The following is a 16,074-nucleotide window of genomic DNA, read 5'->3' as shown; positions in this document are numbered from 1 at the left end:
ACCCATTACGTCTAAATCTTGTCTATATTTAGAGCTTGTCTCGTTATAAAGTGTGAGATGTGGGACTACACTTCATTTTTGCTAGATTCCTTTTGGTTTTCCCTACGGTTTTTGTTAAATGTGAATCCTTAATCTAGTAGCCAAGGTATTAGATTTATCAAACACAAGGCTACATGTTTATTTTTTTTCCTGTATATTGTTCCTCTGTGTCTGCTCCACTGATTCACCCCTCTGTTTCATCATCAGCACCAAGTCACTTTGATCATCGCTGCTTATAGTGTAGTTTTGGGTTTCATAGTGCTTGGCTCCACTTCCGTATTTTTTGTTTCTCATTATTTCTGATGATAGCACCTTTTGCTCCTCTAGGCATATTTCATTGTTGCTTGGTAGTTTGATTGGCATGGCACTGAATAAGTAAATTAATTGAGGTAGTATTGTCACTGTGTATTATATTGGCTCGGCCTAACGAACAATGAATATTTCTTCTCTTATTTAGATCTGTCATCATTTGGGTAAAGTGTTTTGTGGCTGAATTCATATTGTTCCTGTGTGTGTCTTGGCAGTGTAATGTCCCAAGTATTTTATACCTTCTGAAGGAAATTAGATGAAATTTCTCTCTCTTCTGCTGTTTGTTGGCAGTTATGGTAGGGCAATATGCTAACAACTCACTCATGCAAATAAAGTTTTTTTCTGTAAAATAAGCATTGAGACATACAAGTCTGAGAAAGCTCAGGACACTAAATGCTCAGATGGATGACACCACTTCCTCATTGTCAAGAGTACAAAGTAGCCTAGAGGAACTCCAGAGTTCTAATGCCTGCTTGGTGGATCGCAATGGGTAACCTCATGCTGATTCAGCAGAGAGAAGCTCTGCTGCTTGAGTTACTCACCAAGATCCACCAGCCCAGTGTTGGTGTACCCTGGAGCTACTTGTGGTTGTTTTGAACTTAGGTTATAAAGAAATGATGTCACCAAAGTAGGCCTTTCTCCTGAACCAACTAAGTCTTGAGGGCTATCTTAACACCTTTTCAGAAAAACTAACCTAACTGGCATGGGAGGGGAAGAGTTAGGATGTTGTTCCTACCAGAAATTCAGATCATTTATGTAGATTTTATAACTTACAACTTTGCTGAATTTAGTAACTTTAATTTTTTAGTTGACTCTCTAGCATTCTCTTAGTCAACTATCATTTATCTAGAAAAAGCAATAATTTTATTTCATTTTTGTCTATGCTTATTCCCTCAATTTCTTCTTCTTCTTACAATAGTTAAGATTTCTCAGTTTATAAAATAGTAGTTGCAGTGATAGACATCCTTGCTTTACCTCTGAGCTTATTGGAAAGTTGCTAGCTTATTATTTCCCATTGCAAATAATGATAATTTATTTAGGTGCTAATCATTTTAAGGAAAACTATTCCTATGTTTTCTAGCGTTTTAAGCAGGAATGGGTACTAAATATTGTCAAAAGGTTTTTCTGTATCTATTGATTATGATCCTATGGTCTTTATTGTACTTATTAAGATCTTCTATTATGTGGATAATTTTCCTAATATTGAATTGTTGCAGTACAGCACATCTCTATTGCTACCAGGAAGGTTCTGTTTAACCTCTCAAAAGCAACTCATGTTAGAACTGGTGACAAAATTTTCCATCTTTGATCTCCAGTATTTATCAAATAATAGAGAATTCTTTGTGTAGATTTTCCTACAAAATTAAATCTCTCTCCTTAAAGTCCAGCATGAAGTCTCTGTCTTCTGATATGAGATATGAGCTATAACCTAAAGGTTTTTACTACGGTTTCCACTCATAAAGCCTTTCTTCAGAGTGAATTCTCTGCCATCCATCCACTTAACTCCTAATCTGATGTCTAGAGGGAATCCTGGGTTCACGAAAGAATGCAAACTCTGGCAGATGGCTCATCAAGTTGGAAAGGCTTTAAGCACTGGCCTAGCCCTCTGCAGTAGGGCTCTTATTCAAGCACTGGTCCAACTAGATTGAAAGAGACCCTTTTGTCTATAAGGTGTGATGAATTTTTAAGTCACAGCAACTGTGGACAATTTGAGATATTAATTGATAATATTGAGATAATAATTGTAAAGCACTTAGCACAGTTTCTTGGCACATAGTAAAAGATATACAAATATTAACTATTATTATTTTCTCCCGTCTATAATGCTTTTTTACTTTAAGTTTTCTTTTTAAAAATTCTTGCTTTATCTCTTCCAGGTTAAACTAGTGTCCAATCTGTGTTTTCCTTTGAGCCTTTGCTTGTAGATATTTGTGAGTAACTCTTCTTTTGGGGTTTATATCTTGGGTACCCCTGTCTTCATAATATTTCTTTATGTTAGGATTCTTTCTTATTTGGTTATTCCTCTTACTTCTCAAATTAGAACCCTGTATTAGAGTTACTCTATATACTTCTGTAGGGAAAATGTGGGCCTAGCTTGATTCTGTTTTTTAGTTTCTTGGATCTGCTGTTATTTTCTTGGGATAGTGTTATTCAAAGATCCCAGGAATAGCTCAGGCTAAGGACGTGCAAGCAAAGACTGGAGTTACCCTCCTAGTTTGAACTTCACATGCTCTTGAGGTGCATTCTCAATACAACCATGAACTTGTTCCTTATTGGAGACCCAGTTAGCTGGAAGGCTTTGCAGGTTCAGAGAGAAAGAGTAGCAGATTTCCATTGCTCTGATCCTGCTGCCCTGGTTATTCAGCTGCAGGCTTCATTTTGGACTGGGTGCTGGATCCTAACCCTGTATTGGGATTTGTCACACAGCTACATAACTGCTTGCCTCTCTTCCATTTCCTTGCTAAGAACACAGCCTCAGGCCCATGACCGCATCTTGCTGTGATCCAGCATGCTCAGAAGCAAGTCCCCTCCTCAGTCCACACTGGAACTGTGCTTTAGATCTACAGAATAAACAACAGGGCTGCCAGTCAGCACCTGTTCCTGCTACCTGCATGCTGCCTTTGTGCTGGATCTGTAAACTATTCATACCTTAGTACATGGTTCCAGACTCCATTTCAAAGTCTTCACTATACTGTGTTCCTAGACACATGACTCACTGTGATTTATCCTTGGATTTTGCAATCAGGACTTGGTCAAATGATTTTATAAGTCTTTGTGGACTATTTGGGGCAGGAAGGTGGGGAGCAGAGCTGGCCTATACAATTTTCTCCTATTTTACCTTCTCTGTTGGTCTCCTTTTATCAGAGGAGAAAGTGACCACTGCCAGATGCATGTCCTAATTTTGGATTCACTTCTATTGTCTGTTGCCTTCACTGTTATTCACTTGCTACTGCATGGAGATAGAAAAATCAAGCAACCCTTTTGGCTCCGTCCACTGGAAATTTATGCTATGTAATCTTAACTGGACCTTACTGGAGCAAGGCAATCCTTTTATATTTCCCCAATTAATTTACTATTCACCACCTCACAATGGCTTTTCCAAACCTTTTTAGCTCTCCTCAAGTCTCCCTCAACTCCCCTCTCCCTCCTCAGCTCAGGTCCTTACTTTATAGTTCACTGAAAAAAAATGAAGCCATTTGCTTAGACTTTTCTACTGTCCCTTCTTCTTTATCCCATATAGCTCAAATGTTTTCATATGCTGTCTTCCTTCCTCTATCTCACATGAAGACGTGGCTTTTCCTCTTGCCAAAGCAAACCCTTCTACATTCACCCTTGATCTTATTGTACCCTGTGTTCTCCAGGATTTTGCCCCCTTTATCATCCCCATTCTTTCACTAATTCACACCCAAAAATGATATGATTTCATCACTGGAAATGACATTAAACAAGATGCGTTGCCTTTTGCTTTGCTACTGAAAGTTAAGGACCATGAGACCTTCCCATCTGGCTTTCAGCTGAAACCTTCAATGTGTGTTATCTCCCCCGTCAATATGTCAGCTCCTTGAAAACAAGTACTGTCTTTTGTATTTTTACACTCAGCGCTTAGCACAGTGGTGTGCACACGGTAAGTGTGCAAATACACACTTTATTCACTCATTCCCAAGGCCAGAAAGAAGTTTCATTCAGTTTCCTAGCCAATATAATAATTCTGTGGAGGGATTGCACAGCCTGCCTGATAGTTGGAGAGGATGCTATCTCCAGATACTACTTGGAGAGACAGTACAGAGAAGGAGGAGGACAAAGAGCCAGAGATGCCAGAAAGCCATGAGGATGCTACCATTTAGCAACTCGAGTTCAGCATAGAAGGTCCTATAGCATGAAACATGAGCACTGACTATATTTGCTGGAACCTTGAAGAAGCCCAGCTAAGGTAATTTCATTAACTCCCCTCCGGGCTTACCTACCTGTTTGCTGCGTAAAACAAACATTTGTAATCTGTTCTCTGGTTATGTTTTATGTGTTTCTTTTTAAATGCTGGTTGTTTCTTCACATAAACTGATACGTATATTTCATTTTGTATAATTTTAAAAGCATGAAGAAGAATATATGGTGATACAGATCTGAGAGAGGGGGAGAGTAAGTCCTCCAATGGCAAATGTTGGAAACTTACTTTCTCTGGCATTTTGGATTTATATAAGTCACCAGGGGGTAATAGCAAATCAATCTTGAATTTATTTTATCTTTACTTACTACCTGGTAGGTTTTATATGCAAGGCAGAGAATCTTAAAATGGACAGGGTTTCTTTTTTGTTCTAGATTTAGTATCTTTACCAAGGTACTTGTGACTAATGACTTCCTCTACACTCTTCTCTCCCCACAATTCCATCCACTTTCTAGTTAGGAAGGCAAAGACAGCTAGCTTTTACTGAATTCCTAAGCCTACTTACATGCTATACTTTAAAAGATCATTTTTAAACTTTTACTTTCATTCTAGAAAATCCAAAAATTATACCATTCCATTCACAACTAATAGCATTCAAATATAGTTAGGTGGTTAAAGAGAAAACAATGAGATTTCATTACTCATGTCCACTAGGGAGCATCTGCCACCATGGGTCAGCCTGTGGGCCATAATTGGTGATGATGACATAAATTGCTTTCTTATTTCTTCTTTCACCCTTATTTCTATACCAGAAGACATTAACCATATCCTCAGTCTCTGGGTCACACTTTGTCAAGTCAAGCTGGCTATTTTCTGATGCTTTGAAATAGTAGACTTCTTAACTCTTACCAATTTGTCAATCAGGAGGGTTTGCTAACTTCTCGGGACAAGTTAAATCTGGTGCTGTCCTGACCAGCACAGCAGGAAACTCAGGAAACTTACCTGAGTTTTCCTAAATAGTCTTAGAGAAGATTAAAGCTTATACAATTTAAAGTAACAAAGTTACTGATATCCTATATTTGGTCAAATAATCTACAAGTATTTATTTATTTTTAAAATTTAACCGCAATTTTTTAATAATGAATTTAAACAATCAACAAATCTTTTTTCTAGAAAACAGTTGTGTCCTATGACTGTCCCTGGAATTATCCAAGGCTTTGGTATCTGACTTTCTATTATCTGGTATCAAGCCTCTACTCACTTCTCAGTCACCAGCTCTAAACCATAGCACTGAGTAAACCCTATTCCCCTTTTCCAGTTCATCTTTTTTTTACGTTCCTTTTTTAATTAAGATAGATTTTCATACAAATATGAGTGTGCTTGTTATTCCCTCCTGAAGTCAAATTCGATGAGAGAGTAAGGTTCACTCTTTCCTTCTCATCTCCTCTCTCCTCTTCTCCATTGAAAAAGCTTTTTCTTGCCTCTTTTATGAGAAAGATAATATACCCCATTCCATTTCTCCTTTTCTCCTTCTCCCAATATATTCCTCTCTCATCTCTTAATTTTATTTTTTTAGATATCATCACTTCATATTCCACTCACCCTATGCCCTCTGTCTATATATATATAAAATCCCTTCAACTCCCCTAATTCTGAGGAAAGTCTCAAGAGTTACAAACATTATCTTTCCATGTAGGAATGTAAACAGTTCAACTTTAGTAAGTCCCTTATGATTTCTCTTTCCTATTTACCTTTTCATGCTTCTCTTGATTCTTGTGTTTGAAAATCAAATTTTCTATTCAGCTCTGATCTTTTCATCAAGAATGCTTGAAAGTACTCTATTTTCATCGAATGACCAATTTTCCCCCTGAAGATTATACTCAGTTTTGCTGGGTAGGTGATTCTTAGTTTTAATCCTAGTTCCTTTGACTTCTGGAATATCATATTCCAAGCCCTTTGATCCCTTAATGTAGAAGCTGCCAGATCTTGTGTTATCCTGATTGTATTTCCGCAATACTCGAATTGTTTCTTTCTGGCTCTTTGCAGTATTTTCTTCTTGACCTTCAGCAAGTATATATTAAGAGCCTACTCTGCACAAAATTATGTAAGGGAGGGATAAGACAGGTCCCGTGACCTTCAGGACTCATAACTTTAGTTAGGAAGATAAGACTAACACAAAAAACAATCAGTGACTGACATAAAACAGCAAAGACACCCAACGTTGCCAAGATTTAAAGATACCTTCAAATCAGGAAATCCACATATAGGACCACAGATTAAGGACTGAAAATTACCTCATGGTCATAAGATAACAAATTTAGACTTGGAAAATCCAGTCAAATCCTCTCATTTTAAAAGTGAGGGGAAACTGTTATGGGAAAATTAAGCCATTTGCCCAAGGTCATAAAGGTAGTAAATAGCAGCATTAAATTAGAAGCCAGGTCCACTAACTTCAAATTCAATATTCTTCCCATGCTGCCTCTCATCTAATAAATACTTTTATTTTATAGATGTGCAAATGGAGGCCCAGAAAAGTCAAGTGAATGTTAAAATCACACATTAACTGGCATAATCAGAATTTAAACGCAGTACCTCTGACTCCAAATCCATTGTCCTTTTCATTGTACTTTGCTTTCATTTAATAATGAAGTATATGGTATATTTCCTCTCAGGTAGAAATGGCAGGGGCCAGAAAAGCAAACTATCAGAACACAGAAGACCTCTGCATTTCCTAAAGAGGTATCCAAGAGACTGCTTCCCTTTCCATCAACGTTTGCTTGCCTTCACCTTCTAAGTTAGCTGTTCTTGGGAAGGTGAGGCTCAGCTTTAGCCTTGAAGAGATCCCTTTAACAAAACTCAGAGTGGATGTGAGAAAAGGAGTCGTTCTTGCTCTCCTAGTTTTAGCTGCAAGAATCTTGGTGTCTTAGTGAGACTTTCCACGAGGAGCTGTATGGTGGCAAGGGGTAAAATGTGGAAGTCAGGACGACATGGTAACCATTTGGAAATTAGGGAGGCAGTGTTTGACAATGGGGATGTGTGGAGGAATCTGCACACAGGCAGTCTAAGAAACTGTGAGGCTTTCCTGTTTTACAAACTCTAAGTTCTAGAGAATTCCCAAGGAGGATGGAAACTGGTCTAGAAGTATGAAGGGAGGAGAACAAAGAACGCTGGACTTGGAGTCAGAATATCTGGATTCAAATCCTAACTGTTTAGTTAATGCCTGGAAGACCTTTGGATAAGCCACTCTCTGGACCTCAGTTTTCTCATTTGAAAATTGAGTTCTCTTCTAGCTCTGAATCTATGGTCAATGAAAGCCTGGAGTAGGAAGAAGAGTTGGTTGTTGTTCATTGTCGAAGAGGATCAAAATGACATCACTATGTTAGAGTCAAGTTTCAGTGTGTCTGACTGTGGCTGATCAGATCCATGCAAGTTTGGAATGCTCTACCACAGGTTGGGCACAAGTGTCCATATGAACATTTGGGGTCGATTCTCTAAATTTATGCATCTCATATTTCCTTTGAATTACTTCAGCTGCATTGCTCATAGAGCACAGCCCCTTCTCTGATGAAGGCATGCCATGCTGGGCCATCCTGTGCCAGTGTCTCTAATGTCATGTAATCAATCCTAAAGTTGTTAAGAAAGACCTTGTGAGAAGAATGACTTTATGAAGAGGAGGGAGGGGACTTCAGAGAGAAAAGGAACAGACATTCCAGGTTGGAGAACCATACGCAAATTGAAATTCCTTCTGCAGACCCAGGGCAAGTTACTTCCCTCCCAAAATATGTTCACCAATAAATAATAAAAATGAGTAAAGATGATAGTGGTAGCAACAACAACATTTTACACTTAATATGGCTCTTTATGGTTGTCAGTCACTTTCATATACATTTCTTAAAATATCTACCTCTGGTATAAACTCCCAGAAAAATAGTTTACTAAAGACATTATAAGCTTTCTTACAATAATAATCTTACCATTTTATGATTTGAAAAATGGTTTACAAAGTGTTTCCTTTACAGTCGTCCCATGAGATAGGTAATTTTTATCCTCATTATATGGATGAAGAAAGTAAGGCTCTGTGACTTGCCCAGACATTGTTTTTAAACAGTCAGAGCCAGGATGTGGACCCTACTGCCCTGACATGAGATCCAGTGCCCCTTCTCCTTACATCAATCTGGCTACCACTTGGAAAGTTTGACTTTCTTGATAAGCTGACTTCACAACAACAAAACAACTTAGACAAATAAAATAAAAAGATAAAAACCAATTTGATCTGATTGAATTTTAACCCCTAGTAACAGCACTATAGTATTCTAAACTACTGGAAGTTGATGAATGTTATGTTTCTAAGGTCAACATTGGATGATCTGAACCAAACTACTTTCAGATTTCCACTTACAGTAGCCATACTTCTAGTGGAATGGTGGTAAGAAAAAGAAACCTCAAGATCTAAGTTCCCAATAAGTTTTCCCCGTTGGCATAACCTTTCTGGTAATACACACTTACCCACTGATGTGGTTCCATGCTTGTTCATAGTTACCAGTCTGTCATAGAGGAATATAAACTGCAGGAGTGTGGGGAGTTCCTTAGGGATCAGGCAAGCTTCCTTTACTTCGGGGAACAGTGGAGTTGGGATGATGGGGAGATGAGATTTGGCCAGGCACCACTTTTACAAACAAGTAAAGCCCATTTCAAGGAGCAGTCCCTACAGAGGCCCAGAGATTCAGTGTGCTATAGCCCTACAGAGCAGAAAGATCTTCTGGTGCATAGCCCAATATAAATAATTGACACAATGGAATGGAATTACTGAGGTAGATTACCCGAGACAGAAGCATATCCTACCACTTTAAGATTCCTGGCAAGGAGATACTTCCAGACTGCTACTATGTTTAACTGGGGTATAACTGTTTCCTTCATTTCTCATAGTACTGAGAAATAGTACACAGTCCAAACTCAAAATATTGACTTACTTCTTCTTTGTTGTATTTATTTATTTTTTTACACAACACATACATACCTCACTGAGGAATCTATCAAATAAATAAATTAGTGTAACAGAGAATTTACATTCAACCTAGCATTCAACACTACAGGCATGAAAATCCCAGCTGCTTCCCAAACTATTAAATTATTTATTCTCTTAAGATTAGGTGATACTGGTCACACCTTCAGCTTTCTGCCTGCTCCTGAGGAGGTTTCTGTGAAGGAGGGCCCTAGCTGTAAGGATTGCCAAGTTCCCTGTTGTACCTTTGAGTACCTCCCTACAGGATGTTGATAGGAAAGATCTAAATGTGAAAAAAAGGAATGACTGCTCATCCACTATCCATATTGTCAATACGTGTATATTTATAGTATATAATGTTATCCACTGCAAAGATTTGTTGTGAAGATAAAGTGAGATAACTGGCATGAAAACACCTGGAAAAAGTAAAAAACAACAGGAATGTAAGAAATTCAAATCTGTGCTGAGAGGTTCAGAGCTGGAAGACTGTGCCATATAGGAAGCACTCTATTTATTGATAGAACTGTTTCTAGAAATTTTTGCAGCCAAGCCAACATAAAAAGTACCCTCAGCTTTGGCAGATGGATTGAGGAAGGGGAAGGACAGAGTGGGATTCTGAGATTGAGGTGGTATGAACTTTCTTGTTTCTTCTTTCAGAGAACTTTAAGTGCCCTCTAACTTTGGCAACCTTGTCAAAAACTTCAGTCATCTCACACTGCAGCGGTTACAGTTCTGCCCCCTAGTACTACATAACAGATATAAAGCTCTTTTCCTAAGAGGGTGGTGGAGGGGATCATTTTTCAGACTAAACAGAATGATAAGGAAACACAGTTGCCACCATGTATACCTGGTTGGTTGTTGTCCTTCATTCTTCAAGAAGACCAAAATGGCATCACCATGATAAAGTGAAGTTTCAATATGTACGACTGTGACTGATCAGACCAATACAAGTTCAGAATGCTCTACCACAGATTGGGTACAGAAAGTCCATGTGAAAATCTGGCATGGTTATTCCAAATTTGCGCATCCTACGTTTCCTTTTTGCTGTTTCAATTCTGCTTTGCTTATAGAGCACAGCACCTTTTCTGATGTGGACATGCCATGCTGAGCAGTCCTGTGCCAGGGTCTCCCATGTTCCACAATCAAATCCAAAGTTCCAGAGGGAGTCCTTGAGAGTGTCCTTGTATCACTTCTTCTGACTACCATGTGATCGCCTGCTCCATGCGAGTTCTCCATAAAATAGTCTTTTTGGCAAGCATACTTTTTGCATTTGAACAACATGGCCAGCCCATTGGAATTGTGCTCTCTGAAGCATAATTTGAATGCTTGGCAGTTTAGTTTGAGCCAGAACCTCAGTGTCTGGTACCTTATCCTGCCAGGTATTCTTCAGAATCTTCCTAAGACAGTTCAAATGGAAGCGATTCAGTTTCCTAGCATGGCTCTGGTAGACTGTCCAAGTTTCACAGGCATTGAACAATGAGGTCAGCACAACGCAACGCCTCTGTAGACCTTCAGTTTATGTATATGTTACTATCTCCTTTCTACAGTTGAGGAAACTGAGACAAACAGAATTAAGTGATTTGTCCCAGGTCAATGAGCTACTAAGTGTTTGATACTAGGTTTGAACTCCAGACCTAGCACTCTATCCACTGTGCCACCAGCTGCCTCTGTAAGAAGAATTCATCAGAATGGTCAGCAGCTTACATTATCACCCAATAGGTGGGACCTTCAGAAGAGAGAAAAAAATATGAAAAGTGAATGGCTGGCTAAGATAATATTGGAGATTGATTTGGCTTTCTGGACTATGGCTTAAAATAACAAGAAGGATGGGCCAAAGCTAAGGTGGTATAATTGGAGTTTTGCCTCACATTACTGAAATTTAGAGTATACTGACAACATTTAAGCCATGTCTCCATACCTTTTCCAGGACATTCCCATACCATGCAACCTCCATTCTAGCCACCTTCCTCATCCCCTTTCCATAAGAATTTCAGTTGGGTTCTTTGATGATACCCCCAAGATTCTGGGCTTAAATGGGTGACTTTTTTTTTGACCTTATCTTTCCTGGAACCACCACTCCACATCTTTCTGGCCATTTCTTCTTGTTTTAATTTTATTAATGCTTTTTGTGTCTTACTATAACAGCAAGGACCCCGACATACATGGGAGGGCCTGTTGTACAGTTTCTTAGATCTGTATTTCTTTTTTTTTTGAAGTGAAACATAGCCAATTTTATACAAATTCACAATATTTCAGGTTTTGCCTAGAGCTAAATATTTTGTATAATATGTTTATTGAAGAAGGAATTTTTCAATATGCTCCTCTTCCAAAGTATTTCAGTAGAAATCAGAGTCTTGAGTAGCCCAGTTAGAAGCCTCTGATCTACTATTCTGATTAAGTTTTTCCTCAATATTCATGGCCAACATCTGGCTTCGAAAAGAAAGACTGATAGGGTGAGACTGCATTGTTACCCATAACCACATGGCCCAATTTGGAATCAATCTTGGCATCAAGCCTAGCATTTCTAATCAAATTGACAATCCATCTTTCAGCTTCTTCAGGAGTCATGTTCAACTTATCTGCCAACATGCTTATGCTGATACATTGATGAATGTGACAGAAAGACTCACATATGAAGAGTCGAGCATTTTCAATGAAATCCTCAAGGCAAGCCACCAGGAAAAAGTCATTCACAAGAACTGATTCACATTCTCTTAACTTTTTCCGGGCACCACTAAAGTCAAAGTTAACATACAAGCATTCAACAAACTGTTATAGGATCTTTGTATGTGTAAGACTCCTGCTGAACAACTTTTACTAGGTCTTTTAATACCTGTCTTCATTTTTGAACATCTTTGTTTGTCATGACTGCAGTAGTCAAATAGCAGAGAATGTGTGGACACATAGTTTAAATTGCATTAAGATACTGTGGCTGGTAAAGAAAGAGATCTATAATGTTGTCTCGACCTTTTGGGTGGTTAAAGAATACAAACAGAGACCAATGAATCAGCCATGTTCTCTGCTGAAGGGACTGGAGTGGACAACTGACAGAATTATTATCTATGGTCCCTTTCAATCTTGGAAGATCTTCCATGGCTGCATCCCAATTCTGCATTAAAATTTTAGATGCCAGTTTTCCCCAGAGTGAACTTAAAGCATTTCTATCAGTTGAGGGGACCAGCACTCTAAAAAAGTAGAGATACTCTGCTGCTCCTGAATAGTTGCCACGTTCATACTGGAATTTTGCCTACCTATAGAGTGTATCTAAATATTCTTGTCTAAAACCATGTTTGTCAGCCAGGTAATCAATCATCATCTGACCATCCCTGGTAGATTGCATTTGCCTTGTTGTTTCTGGATCTTCAAACATCTTGACAATTGGTTCAGTTTCTGCCTGCAGCTGTTTTAGTTGTGCAACAACAGTAGTTTTGCATGAGGAATGTCATCAGAATCAAGGTTTTTATACACATCCATTGCAAAATCCACCTTGTTTGTGTCACTAAGAGGGTCCAATTTTCCTTGAAGCAATTCCTTTTCATTATATATAGCTTTGACTGAGAGAAACTCAAGCAGCGGGAAGACCAGATGGTGGTCCAAAAAGTGCGCGATGTGAGTGGTAAGTTCATACTCCACCATCTTGCCGGGAAAAAGGGAGTAACCTAGATCTTCATTTGTAAAAGGAAAGAAACTTTTGAGGGGTTAACAATCTACTTTAATCAAGCACATATGTCATTCACTTAATTCGGGGGAAAATGTCAGCACCCTGAACTTTAGAGAAAATACAAACAGAGAAATAAAGAGCAATAGACAGGGCTTCCAACTGTCTGACCATACATCACAGATCAACAGACAGATCCAACTGTCTGACCATACATCACAGATCAACAGACAGATCCAACTGTCTGACCATACATCACAGATCAACAGACAGATCCAACTGTCTGACCATATGTACGTAGTTACCAGAGAGAGAAGCACCAACATTTTCAAAGCTGGGGGCAGGAAGGGGTCCATAGCAGCTGCTCAGAGTCTCATCTGGCCAAACAAACACTTCCAATAAGTAAGCTCCAAAACAAAACCTCACCTCAGAGTATCTATACACTTTTCAGAGCCAGAGGGCATCATAACCCTTGAAAACCAGCACCTCGTTAGAAATTAACTAAAGATGTGGGCCTTTCTAGGAAACAAATCTCCTCTAATCAAACTTCCTTTAAAGGGCAGGCCCATTAATAGGTGGGGAAGATCTTTAACTCTCATAATTACCATTACACTTACAGAAATCCCTCCTCCTTTTCCCTCCCCAAGAGCCATCTCATATGACAAAGTATTTTTTTAGAGAGGAAGAAAAAAAGTCCAAAAAACATGCTGTGTAACACCTATGAACCTCCCACTCCCGCAAAAGGATAGGTCATATCTCTTCATTTGCATCCCACTTGATCTTTATAATTTTGTTACATTTACTTTTGATTTTATACTTTGTCATTCTTTTTCATTTACATTGATCTAGTTACTGTGTATATTCTTTTTTCTGGGCTGTGCTTACTTCACTTTGCAATAGGTTATGTAGTTCTTTCTATGCTTCTCTATCAGGAAATCTGGGACTAAGAGAGAATTCAAGGACCTGGGGGACTGCCTTGTGAAAATCACCAAATCTGATGGAATTTCTGACTTGTATCAATGTTTCTTTTTAAAAAAAAACCATTAATTTATTTGTTTTCAGTTTTCTACAAGCACTTCCATAAATCTTAGATTTTCTTTCCCTTGCTACCCTCTCCATTCCCCCTCTCTCTCTGAGACCATGTGGAATCTTATATGGGTTCTCCACATACATTCTTACTAAATACATTTTCACCTTAGTCGTGTTGCATGGAAGAATTAAAACGAAAGAGAGAAACCATGAGAAAAACAAAACAAAACAAAACACAAGAGAAAAGAGTCTGCTTAATTCTGTGATCCAGTTCCATAGTTCTTTCTTTGGATGTGGAAGGCATTTTGCCTCGTGTCCATTGGGAATTTTTTAGGTCATTGTATTGCTGTGAAGGGCTAAGTCTACTAGAAAAATTCCTCTCAAACTGTGGTTGCTACTGTGTACAAAGTTCTCCTGGTTCTGCTCCTTTCACTCAGCATCAGTTCATATAAGTCCTTCCAGGCCTCTCTGAGGTCTTCCTGTTCATCATTTCTTATAGCATAATAGTATTCCATTACATTCATAAACCACAACTTGTTCAGCCATTCCCCAATTGATGGGCATCTGTTTTAATGTTTCAATGCAGAGTATTATCTATAGACCAGCCTACTTTGGAATATATGCCATAGCAAAAGGCATGCTCCTGGATTCTAAAAACAATACATTATGATAAGTTAGATGATTGCACAATCAATGATTCTTATAGCAGGTGTGGTCTCCTCTTCCTTTGGTATAGCAAAACAGTGAATGCTGATACCATCTGGGTACAAGGAACTGATATTATGTATACTACAACAGTTGAATGATGGAGGAAGATCGCTAAAGATGTGAGTGGCAAAACTCTCTTCCAGGATGCCTGGTCCAATGTTCTTAGAAACATGGGTAGGGCTCTCATGCTTGTCCTGCATGATGAATTCAGGAAAGTAATAGAAGTACATCCTAATTCAAAATGGAAACTGCAAATAGATCACATACAATACTTTGTCATAGTATTTTGGACCACTGATCTTCAATTCCTATTGTCTGTTTTCCAGACTAGATCTTGTTTATAGAGAACCTGGAAAAGCTCTTAGAAAAGAGGCCTCATTCATTGTAATCCATTATTTACCCAGCAGAATTAATGATTCAGTATATCGATTCTGCTGGTTTTGGGAAAACAATGCATCCAAAGAGGCATAAAAAAAATCTTATACTTTCTAATTCAAATGTTATTTTGTAAGACTATAAATTTGTTTTTAAGTATTTATTAAAAATCACATCTCCCATTTGTACTGAAGCACTGGATATACTATTTTGCGCAGCTGAGTTTTTGGCAGTTTTGATAGATGTTGGACATTCTGCTATAAAACAATAATACTTTCGTTAGATTCCATTATCCCCTCAAGCAATTATCCCCTATTTCTACTTCCTTTCTCATCCAACTTCCATGAAAAATCTATTTACATTTGCTGCCTCTACTTCCTCTTTGACTCATTCCTCGCCCCTTTGTCATTTGACTTCTAACCTCATCACATGATTGAAAATGCTCTTTCTAAAGTAAGTAGTGATTTCTTAATTGCTAAATCTGTTGGTCTTTACTCCTAATTTTTTTCTCTCTGTTGCATTTGACATTCATCTACCCTCATCTTCTGGATACTCTTCACTGGATTTTCATGACACTACTTTCTAAGTCTCTTTCTGTTTTGACATTGACTCAGTCTGCTTTGCCTCTTAACGATGGGTGTACTTGAAGCAAGTGTGTTTTGGCAAATGTTTAACAACCAGCTCTAGATGGGAGGGTTAGAGGGGAAATGTATGCATGACACACTTTTAAATTTAATCTAGATTTTCTCCAGCACTTTCCTTAATCCAGATAATTAACAAAATAACAAGCCAAGCCCTGACTGGTAGTTTGTTGATCTCCTAGGTGTAAAGGTTTACGATAAAAATGTAACAATTAGTTCACGAGAACTTGTTGAAGCTGTTACCAGCACACCCCTGTACCCAAGGTTCTATCCTTGGACATCTTGTCTTCTCTTCTCTCTATATATTCTCTCTCAGTAATTTTATCAGGTTCAGAAGGTAGAAGAAATGCCTGAGAGGAAATGAACTTCTGTTTTTGATTCTGACTAGTAAGAAGAAAATGGTTGTGGAAGTAGGAAGTTTGGAAGGAGC

General features: G+C 38.4%; 1 pseudogene; it reads right to left on the bottom strand.

Annotated features, from left to right (window-relative positions):
• Nucleotides 1-11,554: 11,554 nt before the first annotated feature.
• Nucleotides 11,555-12,869, bottom strand: LOC140503089 (eukaryotic translation initiation factor 3 subunit E pseudogene; annotated as a pseudogene).
• Nucleotides 12,870-16,074: the final 3,205 nt, after the last annotated feature.

Source organism: Notamacropus eugenii, chromosome 5, assembly GCF_028372415.1.
Source record: "Notamacropus eugenii isolate mMacEug1 chromosome 5, mMacEug1.pri_v2, whole genome shotgun sequence".
NCBI lineage: Eukaryota > Metazoa > Chordata > Mammalia > Diprotodontia > Macropodidae > Notamacropus > Notamacropus eugenii.
Note: the sequence above shows the minus strand (reverse complement) of the source record. Positions and strands in the feature narration are given on the sequence as shown.